The 14,710-nt window shown below is 42.5% G+C and overlaps 1 pseudogene across 1 annotated transcript; it reads left to right on the forward strand.

The window, feature by feature from the left end:
• Positions 1–6,214: 6,214 nt before the first annotated feature.
• LOC110509341 lies at positions 6,215–14,315 on the forward strand (annotated as a pseudogene). Its single transcript, XR_005040327.1, has 6 exons — positions 6,215–6,236; positions 6,341–6,468; positions 6,762–6,975; positions 10,515–12,993; positions 13,210–13,452; positions 14,103–14,315. The product of XR_005040327.1 is annotated as a mitochondrial fission process protein 1-like (transcript).
• Positions 14,316–14,710: the final 395 nt, after the last annotated feature.

Consider the following 14,710-nt stretch of genomic DNA (forward strand, 5'->3'; position numbering starts at 1 on the left):
AGAACCGTCAGTTTTTTCACATAATTAGACATTACAATTTGTTGTACATCAAGGGCGGGCATATGACCTCCCTCCCTTGGTGGACCATGCATGACTCTACCAGTCATTATCCCATGAGGCACATACTTTAGCTATCTTAGCTTTTGCTTTTGGTTTGACGTTCCACCAGATTTTGGGATTGGGGCCTGTACACAGATCCAAAACTGTGGGTTATGCCAAATCTTTCTTCCACCTGTCTCAGGTGTTTGTTAAATGTAAGCCATTTGTCAAATTTGATTTGTCTTGGGATGCCATACCTGGGTATTAGTTTGGTTTGGTTTGTAGCCACTCAAAGACTGACCTAGCATCCTCCCCTTTTGTTAGTATTGCCTCTACCCATTTGGAGAACCTATCTACTATGACTAGGAGATAGAGTTTGCCTTTAGATACATTTTCGGGGCCCATGTCGGTGTAGTCTATACTAATATCCTGAAAACATGCATTAGGTATTACGTATGAGCCCATTGGTGTTTGATATGGTTTCTTTGGGTTGTGTCTGTCACAACCATTGCATTCGTCACAAAATAAATCATCGTCATAAAATAAGTCAGTCATATTTTTTATGTGAGGGTGCCACCAGATGTGCGAGGCCTTTTTGGAGGGTCTTTAGTTTGCCTTCGTGTGTGGGGCCATGTGTTTCTCATAAAAGTTCTGGGTCCATCAGTGTGGCCTGCTTCATGGGCATGGGCTGAGTCTGTATAGATATTCAGTCTTTCCTTTTCCTCTGATGAGGACCTGCGTCAATCCGATGATTTCAGCTAATTTGGCCGATGCTGGTTGAGGGTTGATGGCTGATTGAAGGGTGACATGTGAACCGTCTGGGAGTTGCTGTTTCCTTCTTCTGCCGTGGGTGGTGGGCATTTTTATGACCAGGGGATGGTGCTCCCAGTCATTCCCTGGAACTGCGGTTGGTTGTATGCGGGTTGCTGATGCATGGGTGTGGGTCCTGGTTGCTGATGTTCGTACTGTTGAGGTCTATTTCCACCCCTTTCCTTCCCATATGGACCTCTCGTAGAGTTCCACTGGCGTTGTTGTGGTGTGAGTGGGTATGGACACTCTCGTGAGTAGTGCCCTGGAGTTCTACAGTTGAAACAAACCCCTCTTTTTGGATGGCCTGGTATCCATTGCGGCTGGTATGCAAATTGTGGTTGCGGGGGATACCAAGGCCCCGGGTTGGCTGGTTGAGGACCGGCCTGCTGTTGAATCATCTGGGAGATAGTCTGGGCCACTATTTGAGAGATGTCTGTTTTGGTGCTCGTCTCCTTCGTTTCTTCCGCCACCATCTGTTTCTTAGGTTTTTCTCCTTGTTGTGCTTCCTTCAATTGGAGTTTCAGGAGTTGTACCTGGAGGGACTGCACCTGGCTCTCAGCACCCCCTCTTTCCTTGTTGTGCTGGGTCACATGGTGGTGCACATGAGTGTTGAATTGGGTCAGAGGAAGTGCAAACAACCCTACCGTTCCTCTGAGTTTGGTTTTAACATCTCCGGGACACCCGTTGACCACCATTTCCTTCCACATGCTGAGTGTGGTATCAGTGTGATCGAATGGTTCTTCGTGGACCGATCTCCATGTGGTCTTAGCCCTGTCCAGGTATGCTGCAGGTTGCCCACCTGGGTTGATTGTAAAGGAGGATAAGGTGGCATGGTTTCTTTCTGTAGGGTATGCTCTCCGTAGAACGTCCCATAATCTGGTACGGAAGTGGTCTATGAGCAGTGTTGGGGCCCGCCATCCAAGGTCAGCTGCTGTCATGAGGGCCTCCATGGTTCCGTGGTCGGTGGCTCTTGCTAGAAGTGCTTTCATGTCTCCTAGGCAGAGTTGCAGGCCTGACGTAAGTGTCTGCAGTTGAAGTAGCCACGCTGAAGCTCCTCCATGTAGGCTAGGCATCTGTCCCATCAGTGTTGTTAAATCAGTCATTTTCCAGGGCTGGTACTCCACAGTGTGTGCATCACCTGGTGTCGGTCGCAGGGGGTACTGTCCTGCCATCTCCTGCTCTCGCTCTCTTCTATCAGCAATTCTGGAGGACCGACGGAGTGTTTCGGACCCCATTGATTCGGTAACTTTGGTTACTGTTCCTCTCATTATGCCTTCCACACGGTAGGCTCCCTCTCTGTTGTTATCTTGGTTAGCTATTAGCTCCCTGAGTTCCTTAGCTCGAGCTATTGATGATTTCAGCAGCTCCTGCATCTTAGTCACGTTTGGAGCTCCCATCGGAGCTGGGGTGAGCACCATGTCAATTTCTTCTTCGTTTTCGATATCCATGTTCTGATGACAGTCCTCCCTATCCGTCTGATAGAAGTGGTTTGAATCTAATCTTGTTTGTAAGTGTCCTCTGGTTTCAGAGGTGAGAGAGTTCACAGAGGAGCATTGCGGCCTCCGTTCCTGGGGGAGGTCTCCTGCTCCTGGAATCCCAGTTTCGAACTGTTCACATACCATATGGCCAGCCGTTATCCCCAGGGTAATTTCTCCTTTTAACTCCCCTTGGTCTATTCTCAGAACTGGAGCCTGTATTGTGGGAGGTGCCCTGGGCAGGAATGGGTTGTGTGACGGGCTCCGGTGATTTTGTCCCTTTGAGTATGGCTGGGGCTGAACTGCCTCCATTGTCAATTGTGGATATAGTGAGGGAGAAACGGCCACAGGGGGAGCCATGGGCAAGTTCTCAGGCGGAGCTTTAACATCCCCCGACGCCACAATAGCCACGCCCATCATGTCTGGTGTGTTTTTGGGCAGCACCCTCCTACTCTCCTGTATGGCCCATGTACCTATCTTGAGCTCCCCCTCTGCTCTCTCTCTCTCTCTCTTGTACCTACTTTTTTGAACCTGTGTATGTTGTTTCTCTCCGCCTCACTCGCTTTTGCATGCTCTACTGCGTCCTCTAATTCTGTCTGCATATCTTGGAGTTTCCCCCCTGTAGGTGGTCCTCCGCTAAAATAACCTGCTTGTGTCCATCTTATCCGTAATCCTTTCCACACTTTCTCCACTTTCCCATACTGTTTTTTACCTCCCGCTCTATCAATCATACTCTGATCTAAATAATCATTGAATTTTAGTTTGGGCGTGGTAGCTGCAGACATTTTATCTAGTTCGTCTGATAATGTGTATAATGCGTTATTTAGGTATATTCAATCCTTACTATGTGGTGTTTATTTCTATCGTTGTATGCTTAGCCTGTCCCTGGTCGAGACAAAGGGGGTTATCAGTATGTGACGCCCGCCACGTGTCTGTTTCTCCAGTATTTTATTTGAATTTGTTCAGCGATTCGTTTAGGTATTTTCTATAAATGATTCTGCGATTTCCTTTTGGAACAATATATCAGTGAATATATGCGGTTCTATAACAATTTTCAGAGTAATTCTAGCTCTTTAGGAAATATAGATAGAATTTCTAGACAACTAAGAGTTGTTCAGTGAATTATTTAAATACTTTCTGTAAACAATTCAGTAAGTTCCTTTATGAACTTATATCAGTAAATTCCAGCGATTCTATAGCAATTGTCAGAATAATTTTAAACTTTAGGCAATATCAACAGGAATGAAAAAAACGAAAATCAGTATTCCAGCCCGGCTGATGTCAATCAAAATTGCACGGCCATTCGATACTAAGGTGGCTTTGTGTGCCTAATAGCCCAGTTACGTATCCCAACCTACTCCGCGACAAACGTTTCTGTCAATTTAATTTCCCCCATCTCCAAATCATGGAATGTCAACTCTGGTTCATATTATGTTTATTGTTTGATGTGCAATAGCCACATCATTCCCGATCTCTGTCTTGTGGAAGGCCAAACTTACATATCCTATATCTATTCGACTACACCTCTAACATAACCAATTAAACAGTTTACAACTCATTCAATAGGATCTTTTACATGCAGATTCAGTCGATCTATTAATTAACTAAATCTCTAAACACAACCAATTAAACAGTTTAGAACTTATTCAATAGGAACTTTTACGTGCATACTACACTTCTAAACACAACCAATTAAACAGTAAGCACTTATTTAATAGGAACTTTTACATGCATACTACACTTCTAATAATAGGCCAATTGATAAAAAATAAAAATACAAATAAAAATAAAAACGAGCAAAACAAGATCTCCCCGATCAATGTCTTAGGTTCTTATGTAAAAATTTGGGCACCGATTCATACTCACGCCCAGTACTTTCTGATCAAAATTTGGTTTAGGCTATAATACAATATGCAGATTTCGATATAACGGGCTCTGCTCACCTTTATATAGAGCGCTCCGATCAGATTTCCTGAGGCAAGATGAATGGCTGGGGAAGTCACTCTTCCGTCTGATTTTTTAGCCGTGATCAGTCTCGTCCTCTCACACTAACTTATAATAGATCGAATTCAAGAACAACCATCCTCTGCTACCAATTTTGTTAGTGTTCAAATACTGGAGAGTTGAGACCAAATCACGGACGCTGGACAGAGTGGATTTCAGTTGTAACAAAAGACAGTTTTAATGAGTCAGAGATATCTTGTCCCGCAGTTTTACGTGCACGGACCTAGTTCACATAACTCGGCAAGGAGCCAGGTGAAAAAGAGGCCTATACAATGGTTACATACATTTTTATACATAGAATAAAGTAGGTGGAGTCTTGTCGTTTCGGTCTTCTTGACTGGTCGGAGGGTTGGAGGCGGGCCTTGCTCTAGCCAGAGCGGGCCCCATTGGTGCACAGCAAAAGTTCTTTGCTCTTGGGACCGGCCAGTTAGAGGGAGATGAGATGTGTGTTTATATAAGGAAGAGGGGGTCAGTCTTATGGCTGGGTGTATGTGTTCTTACTACGGAATGTCTTTGTTTATATGAGCTATGTGTATGAATATTTATATAACATTGCCCCTATCCCATTTAATGTAACTCCAGGTATATCACAAATGAACTGGTTGTTGAGACATATCGAGTGACTACTAGAATCAACGACGTCAGTAGTTTGCATTGCCTTATGTACCATGTGGCTATCGACCATTAAATCGGGGAGGGGTCTGTCCTTGTTCGTAAATTGGTAACGCGCGATATCTCAAGACGGCACTGGTCCGATTTTGACGAAATTTGGGTGCGTCTTGGCATAGCGACCCGGCAAACTTGCATTGATTTCCGCCATTTTGAATTTCGTTTGAGGGGAAAACACTTAAACTGCTGATCTTCTGGCAGCGAATTACCGATTTGTATGAACGTTCATATGTTATCTGGCAGACCACAGGTCTCTCAGTGCAATATTTTCCAGACTAGTACCTAATACACAGCTGTGTGGTCTGCCACATAAATGCATATAAATCAGTCAAGGATATTCGTATTGTAACTCAATTTGGTACACGTTGCGAATTATGTCTTGCCATAGATATTCACGGGGGGCGCTGCGTCATTCGCGGGGACGACATTCTGCATGGTTTTCTGTTGTATTTCAAATCAAATTGTATATGTCAATTGTATTTTGTGCCGAATACAACAGCAGGTGCTTACCTACAAGCCCTTAACCAATAATGCAGTTGTGCTGTGTCTAGTGTTTATTTTAATTTTATTTGATTTAACTAGGCAAGTCTGTTAAAGTCAAATTCTTATTTACAATGACAGCCTACCAAAAGTCAAAAATAAAATAAAAATATCGTCGGGGCTGGGGTAGGCCGTCATTGTAATAATACGAATTTGTTCTTAACTGACTTGCCTAATTAAATAAATAAGGAGAGACCTAAGACAACATCATAGCATGGCAGCAACACAACATGGTACAAAATGTGTCTTCTGTCTGTGCTGTCCATTTTGTCTTACTATTTAATTTATTTTTAATTCCAGCCCCATCCTCACATGAGGCCTCTTGCCATCATCGTAAATAAAAATGTGTACATAATTGGCTTACCTGGTTAAATAAAAAAGGCCTACGGATCTAACGTTAGCCTAATGTTTGCCCACAGGGTGGCAGTACAGGTTCAGCAGCAGCCAACAGCTGCGTACTAATGACAGACCAAGGGCATTATTAGTCATTCCAACCCTGTTGGAGCAGACGGTGCATATTGCTCCAAAGGTCACCGCCCATTCTAGGGAAAGAGTTGTGTCAGGGGGGTTACTGCTAATAAGCAGAACACTGAACAAAAGTCTATATTAATGTACCCCCCTTTATATGGCAGAGGTCCAAGAGGGAAATTTGAATTATTATTCTAATACATTATGTTTTACCTCCCCAACTCTCCTCCGGTGAGGGTTGGCTATGATTTGTGTAGAGGCCTCTCACAACAGTGAGGCAGTTAAAGCCTTATTACACTCGTATCTTACCCTGGCATGTAATCTTGTGCTGACAGGCTATGCCAATGAGGTGGGGGAGGCCTTCCGTGCCCTGGCGCCAGTGAGCGCTGTATGGGCCACACGTGCGGTTGCCACCGTGTATGTTTCCGCTGATGATTTGGACAAGGGGAAGAAGGCTGCTGTGGTAAGGAAGGACTTTTTGTAAAAGCAAAGCTTTATGGTCTCTTGGAGCGGCAGGTAAACTAGCAGTTAAGAGCGTTGGGCCAGTAACCGAAGGGTTGCCGGTTCAAATTCCCAAGCCGGCAAGGTGGAAAAATCTGCCGTTCTGCCCTTGAGCAAGGCAGTTAACCCCCAACGTTGACGTCAATTTAAGGCAGCCCCCTGCACCTCTCTGATTCCGAGGGGTTGGATTAAATGCAGAATACACATTTTGGTTGAATGCATTCGGTTGTGCAATTATCTATCCCTGTTCTGTAGGAGCATGGTGACAACCCAGGGAAGAGAACCAAGGTAGCTGCAGCGGTGGTGGACACGTTTTGTATGGCAGGCCCTGGCTTCGGTCGCTATCCCATGCTATCCCATCTCTCTACCTCCTAGGAAGAACCACGCACCTGCCCCTCTCCGTACGCAAGTGGACCACCATGGCCATCGGCCTCTCCACCATTCCCTTCATCATCCACCCTATCGACAGGTCAGTGTGTGTGTTGGTGGGGGGTTAAGTGTGTGTGTACATGTGTGCCAGATATACACTGAGTGTACAAAACATAAAGAATCCAGGTGAAATTTACATGGATTGTGTATGTTTGCTATTCAGATATCTAGCCAACTTCACATAACTGTGGGAAGCATTGGCGACAACATGGGCCAGCATCTCTGTGGAACGCTTTCGACACCTTGTAAAGTCCATGACCCAACTCAATATTAAGAAGGTGTTGTTAATGTTTTGTACACTCCGTGTATGTTCGAGAGAGAGAGCATGATAAACGTGTGTGAGAAAGAAAGGAGGTAGAGCAAGAGAAACTCTGCGAGTGACAGGGGGGGAAGAGTGTGTACTTAGGGACGTTTGCAATTCAATGTTTATGGAAAGAAGTTTGTCACGGTATTAGTTTGCAGTTAAATGTCTAAGCCTGCCTGTGTGTGTGTGTGCACCACACCAGCCCATTGAGATGAACAATTCCCACATTATCTTAGTTAACAACATGACATTTAAAAAAAAAATGTTTGCATCTATTTAAGTGTCATATTAGGAGTCACACACACCTTTGCTTCTGTCATATAATTTTTTAAGGCTTGGTAGCCTACTTTATGTCATGTTAGATGTGTAGCCACCATTCTTATTTATCTCAATCCATGAGGTCTCAATGAAGAGGTATATTCAGGGTTCAGTTTGTAGGGGGGTGGGAGGGATTCCCCCTCTCTGCTTCTGCCATCCCTATGGACTTCCCCACCTCTGGTATGCATTACATTTATTTAGAAATTACAGGTCATTGGCTTCCTAAAAAAAAGTGCTGTTTTGTTTTATCACTTGAATGCAATTTGTTCTGTCAGGAAACCTGCAATTTGGGCAGCCCACAGCTTTTCTCAAACAGCTGATTGTGGAGTTGCTGTCACGAACAGCAGACAACATGCGATTGTGGGGAAAACACTGTTTTGAAAGCAAAAGGTCTCTGCTGAAAAGCAGAGAAATTCAAACTCCCTGTATTGGCTCCACTGTTTTACAACCAGAGTATCTTGCATGGCTTTGAGATACAGCCTACACAGTAAATGTTGCATTACCCGCAGTTGAAGTCGGAAGTTTACATACACCTTAGCCAAATACATTTAAACTCAGTTTCACAATTCCTGAAAATTCCCTGTCTTAGGTCAGTTAGGATCACCACTTTATTTTAAGAATGTGAAATGTCAGAATAAAAGTAGATAGAATGAGTTATTTCAGCTTTGATTTCTTTCATCACATTCCCAGTGGGTCAGACGTTTACATACACTCAATTAGTATTTGGTAGCATTGCCTTTAAATTGTTTAACTTGAGTCAAATGTTTCGGGTAGCCTTCCACAAGCTTCCCACAATAAGTTGGGTGAATTTTGGCCCATTCCTCCTGACAGAGCTGGTGTAACAGAGTCAGGTTTGTAAGGCCTCCTTTCTTGCACACGCTTTTTCAGTACTGCCCACACATTTTCTATTGGATCGAGGTCAAGGCTTTGTGATGGCCAATCCAATGCATTGACTTTGTTGTCCTTAAGCCATTTTGCAACAACTTTGGAAGTATTCTTGGGGTCATTGTGTATTTGGAAGACCCATTTGCGACCAAGCTTTAACTTCCTGACTGATGTCTTGATGTTTCTTCAATACATCCACATAATTTTCCTCCCTCATGATTCCATCTATTTTGTGAAGTGCACCAGTCTCTCCTGCAGCAAAGCACCCCCACAACATGATGCTGCCACCCCCATGCTTCTTGGTTGGGATTGTGTTCTTCGGCTTACAAGCGATGGTCATTATGGCCAAACAGTTCTATTTTTGTTTCATCAGACCAGAGGACATTTCTCCAAAAAGGACAATCATTGTCCTCATGTGCAGTTGCAAACTGTAGTCTGGCTTTTTTTATGGTTGTTTTGGAGCAGTGGCTTCTTCCTTGCTGAGCGGCCTTTCAGGTTATGTCGATATAGGACTCATTTTACTGTGGATATAGATACTTTTGTACCTGTTTCCTCCAGCATCTCCACAAGGTCCTTTGCTGTTGTTCTGGGATTTATTTGCACTTTTCGCACCGAAGTACGTTTATCTCTAGGATCAGAACGCATCTCCTTGCTGAGCGGTATGACGGCTGCGTGGTCCCGTGGTATTTATACTTGCGTACTATTGTTTGTACAGATGAATGTGATACCTTCAGGAGTTTGGAAATTGCTCCCAAGGATGAACCAGACTTGTTGAGGTCTACAATTTTTTTTATTAGTTCTTTGCGGATTTCTTTTTGATTTTCCCATGATGCCAAGCAGAGGCACTGAGTTTGAAGGTAGGTCTTGAAATACATCCACAGGTACACCTCCAATTGACTCAAATTATGTCAATTAGCCTATCAGAAGCTTCTAAAGCCATGACATAATTTTCTGGAATTTTCCAAGCTGTTTAAAGGCACAGTCAACTTAGTGTATATACATTTCTGACCCACTGGAATTGTGATACAGTGATAAGTGAAATAATCTGCCTGTAAACAATTATTGGAAAACCTACTTGTGTCATGCACAAAGTAGATGTCCTAACCGACTTGCCAAAACTATAGTTTGTTAACAAGACATTTGTGGAGTGGTTGAAAAACAAGTTTTAATGACTCCAACCTAAGTGTATGTAAACTTCTGATTTCAACTGTATATCATAAAGCCTTACTTCGATGGCCTAATTTTACCCTAGCAGTTTTAGGAAATTCCTGGGTTACAGGCCACATCAGGCCTGCAAGTCACATTATGCTGGTTTGCAAAGTGATGCGTAATTCCTATTGGAGTCCATCCAGAGTTAGGATATCCAACAGTTGGAATTTTTATTCACTTGCATTCAGAATGACAGCCAGGGTTAGGAAACTTCATTAAAAAAGACTCCCTAAAACATTTAAAATGGAACAACCATTTCAGTAACGGGTGCAATAAATATATCTAACTGATTGGATTAGTTAGAAAAATGTATGCTATTTATCTTTGTACAGCATCAGACCAATCAATCAATGCACCTACAAAATCCCAGATATTAAAAACAATCCTAAAATAATCTAGCTGCAGTAGAGCATGCTGGGAAATATGATAATGATGGGACTGTTTTACACTACAAAGTGAAAAACAATAACTGTGGTTATTAACACCAAAACTGGGGGTTATTTTACACCACTGAGTGTTACTTTCACTTTTATAGAGTGAATTTAACCCCTTAATCAAAACTAGAAATGTTACACTGAAAAATCAACGCTGGCCAATTTGTTGTGTATTCACCCACCTAGTGCGGCCATTCACAGTGAGTGCATAGTTAAAACTATATCTATCGGCCTATATGCACTTGGTAATGGCTGTAGGGAGCCAGGACACTTTATTAACAAATGTTCCCCCCTTTATTCGTTCAACATATGGAACTCTGGGTTCACGAGTGGCTTTGTAAATTGTAATGGTCTTCACAGTGTCTGAGGTAAGGTCCCATCCTTGCTAACTCAAACCCTAAAGCCCTTCTCTGTCTCTATGCTCCACAGGGGAGTGGACTTCCTACTGGACTCCAGCCTGCGTACGGTCAGTCTATAGGAAAGAAGTACGACTAAAAGGACCACATCCATCCTGTAGCCAGCTGTAGCCAGCTTGAAGCCTCTGCTGATCACTCTACTAACGTCACTGTGAAGCCAACACAGCAGGGTTACTCAACTCCAGTCCTCCAGAGTCCACAGTTGTCTATGCCCCTCTCTTTCAACCCTATTGTCATCTTTTTATTTTCAACTCCCACGTTAGGGGGACTTAGGACTCCTCGGCCCGTCAATTACATTGTATCAGGGAGAATAGAGATCCAGTAGACAGTGTTGCCCTCCAGGACTGGAGTTGAATACCCCTAGCTGCTACTGGCCTGCAGTGCACACCTGTTCATGTTCAGACCTCCACTTGGCGTGTATCCAGGTAGCTCTTGCTGTTAGCCATATTCAGGAAACATTCGGGTCAGTGTCATCATACCTGGCATTGAGAACCTATTTTCATTACAAGTAAACATTTATCTTAGTTTTTTTGTTTATTACAGAAAGAATGACAATGCACAGTTGTCTGTCACTTTGAATAAAGCTTGACAGAGTATAGTGTGATGCACTTTTCAATGTTCAGTCTTGAGATTAACCTCAGAGCTTTTTTGCCCCTTGCCATTCAACACTGAGTTGAACAGAATATATGTTAAGTTTTTGTTAGCAGTAATGATTCAGTTCCTTTGGTGACATTTTAGGTATAGAAAGTATTGTAATAATTGTGTAACATGGCCTATGCAGAAAGCGTATGAAACGATTATGCATAAAATACATATCATTATTGCCAAGGCTACCCATCAGTATACATTGCTGTGCTGCACTATGCAACAAAACCAAGTCATTTTACACAAAAATGGGAATTGCGATTGGAATGTGTAAGTGAATGTGACATACTGGGAAATGTTGCCAATTGTTCATACACCAGAACTAACATTCAGCAACAATTGTTATTTAAATGTTGTTATAAGTCAATTCCTGTGTTTGTTATATAATGTTTAATTCTTAGTGAATGTGAAAAAGCCAAAGGCAACAAAACTCGACAGCTTTGTGATAGTTTGTGAACATTTCCTCTTTCAGATCATTTGTCCACATCGTCACAAAATCAAATGTCATACTGTATTTCAATGTCTTTTTTTAACAGATTTATTTTCATGCTGGAAACATAAGGGAATGTTTAACTGTTGTTTCCACAACATTTTCCTCAAAGATTTAACACTTGTAAGAGACACTTATTTTATAACATGCTTTATTTCCAATGTTTTAGCCTTAATATTCAAATATGTTTTCAAACCAGCTACTGAAATCATTTGACATTTTCTTTAGTATGAAAAAAGTTCAAACACATTTTATCATTGAAACTGAAAGATATACTGTAATGTGCCATTACCTAGTTTGAAACTGTTTTAAAATATACTCTAGAAAAACAACATATCCTATATTGTATAAATCAATAATGTTGCCTTATTTCTTTCCTCAAGCATTGGTATGTGCAAACAATGTTCTACATATTTTAACAGTTTATAAGCGAGAATAAGAATCTTTGTTTTAATGAATGGGCAACCCTTCATACACAGCCAAAACATTCTTGCAGAGAGTAATTTAACTTTCAAAAATCCATATCACAGTTTAACATTCCTTTTATGCTGCAGTGTCAGAAAAAATTGAGTAACTATGGATGTGTTATGACAACACACTTACTGGCAACAAGTAGCACAGAACTGTCACAGTAGCATTCCTCTGGGGAATTATGATTGATAACTCTTGCCAAGAGATATTGTTCAGTGTTTGATGTTAGTCACTAAGGTCTAACATGTTGGACAAATGTCTGCATTCATTTGAAACGACTTTGGGTGCATTTAGAAAAAAATGTGTGGTCAATGGAGAATGATAGAGGCCTCTAGTGGCCAAAAGGCCATACTAGCAGGGGCGTGCCATTGAGGGCTTCCTTGATGTTAATATAGTCAACTGGGTGGGACTTCCAATTTCATTGGCTGATCCCACCTGGTGGCCCTGTTGGAGTCATGTCCAACCTGCTCATCAGGAGGGATCAGCCAGTCTTGAAGAAGAAAATGTACTACTTCAAAATGGAGGTAGCCTCAATGGAACATATACAAAGATACAGAGTTCTCTATCTCTGTGGTGCAGTCACCTCTTTCATTCCCTGCAGATTGTACTGCAACAATGCAACACAACATAGATTAACCAATAAAATGCCTAGAGTGCCACTGTCAAAACCAATCAAATCAAAGAGCTCAATGAGTTCAACTAGTGTTAGTAATTCGTCCTGATTGAGTAAGCGTTCCACAGCTGACAGCACTTGTTTTAATTAACTGCATTAGCTACTCACATAAAAAGTCCAGGTGGCCTGAGTGCAGGAATATAGTCAGAATGATGTTCTTTATCAACAGTGCTCTGTTTTTGATGCTTGTGGCCACAACTGTGGCCCAAACAGGTGTGCCAAACAATTTGATAACTGGCTTAATGTTTATTTAAGTCTGGCTCTACCATTTTTAAAGCTTGCATTCATTTTCCTTTTGCTAATGTGGAAACTTATTAAGTTATCTGTTTCCTGTTTTTAATTTTTTTAAATATTTTTTTTACAAAAAGCAGTGAAGTTAGGTGTGCCTCTGACTTGTTTCAGCTCTGTTCTTCCCTCCACTACCTCTAGGAGTTCCACAATTAAGGTACAGTGTAGACCAGTGGACCATCTCTGTGGAGATTCCACAAACGTATGACTCGGATGAGCTGCAGCCGTATGACTCGGATGAGCTGCAGCCGTATGACTCGGATGAGCTGCAGCCGTATGACTCGGATGAGCTGCAGCCGTATGACTCGGATGAGCTGCAGCCGTATGACTCGGTTGAGCTGCAGCCGTATGACTCGGATGAGACTCCTGGTGTAGAGGAACAAGGTGAGCTGATGTCCTCCCACTCATTCAGTTATCACCTTTTTATTGAGTTTGTGTAGACATTGTTTTGATCTGAGGACCAGAAGTACATTTCTGGTGTATTCATTCTGTTGTGAAATGCTTCTTAAATGGAAATGAACAGGGAGGGACGTAATTTGTCCATTGTACTTCTTTGCAACTGTTTGGCCTAACGACTACACCCCTGGGTCAATGCTCGGCTATCATAATGTGGTCAGTGTGGCCCCGGAAATGTCTCAAACATACTTAAATCAAGGGATGGAAGATGACTCTATAATCCAACGTGACACATTGTAGATTGAAATACTAGTTTAAACTGCCTTTTTGTCCTCGCGCTAGCTAAAGTTAGGCTATAACAACCCCTTGGATTCCATAACAGCTACCCCAATGCTAGGTGTTGCCTTTTCATGTAATCCAATTGGCTACTTTTGCCTAGCATGAGGCTGAAAAGGCCAGCTCATCAAAGCTAGCAGTATTTCAATTTGTTATTTCGGGTAATGAGTACAGCGCTCCTCCATCCCTGGACTTGAGATATGTTTACAAGCCATATTTTGCGCTGCCCACATTATGGCTTAGCATTGTTTGTAACGTCCAAGTAGGTCATCAACTAAGTTGAAATATATTGTCTTTTCCAGGTCAACTGACGGTGTGTCCAGTCTGGCTCTTGTTACTGGTGGTCCCTCTAGTGTTGCTGACTGCTATGGGAGCTTTGTCTGTGGGCTACTACATGTGTGTGTGGAGGGGTGGTAGAATAGGCTACTGGCCCAGCAGAGACCTATTAACAAAATGTTAACAAGTTTGCTTTCTGTTCTGATTGGTTTGACAATAAATGATTGCATAAATGTTTCTTCCTGCCTTTGTAAAGTCCTACACTGATGTGTAAATAGATTACATGAAATGTCCACAAGAGGGCCTCGCAATTCACTGACTTGTCAGTGAACCGCTTGCTACTGGGAATTCTATATGCTACAATTCATCTGGACCTAGGAGATTCCAGGCAGTCAAAGGTGTTCCTTTGGGATGCGTTATGTTCATCTCCCATGTTAGGGTTGGTAGTGTCATTTAGGCTAAACTCATTGATCTTGTTTTGGTGATGGCCATGGGGTCACATTGTGACAACTGGTGGTGCTCCTGACTGCTTGCTACACCTTCAGAAACATTTTTTGCAGTAGTTCTAGTTTCTTTCTGCTGTGGCTTCAGGACAACTTTAAGGATGCACTTGCATACCACCAGCAGTCACATT

The sequence above is a fragment of the Oncorhynchus mykiss genome, chromosome Y (assembly GCF_013265735.2).
Source record: "Oncorhynchus mykiss isolate Arlee chromosome Y, USDA_OmykA_1.1, whole genome shotgun sequence".
Taxonomy (NCBI): Eukaryota; Metazoa; Chordata; class Actinopteri; order Salmoniformes; family Salmonidae; genus Oncorhynchus; species Oncorhynchus mykiss.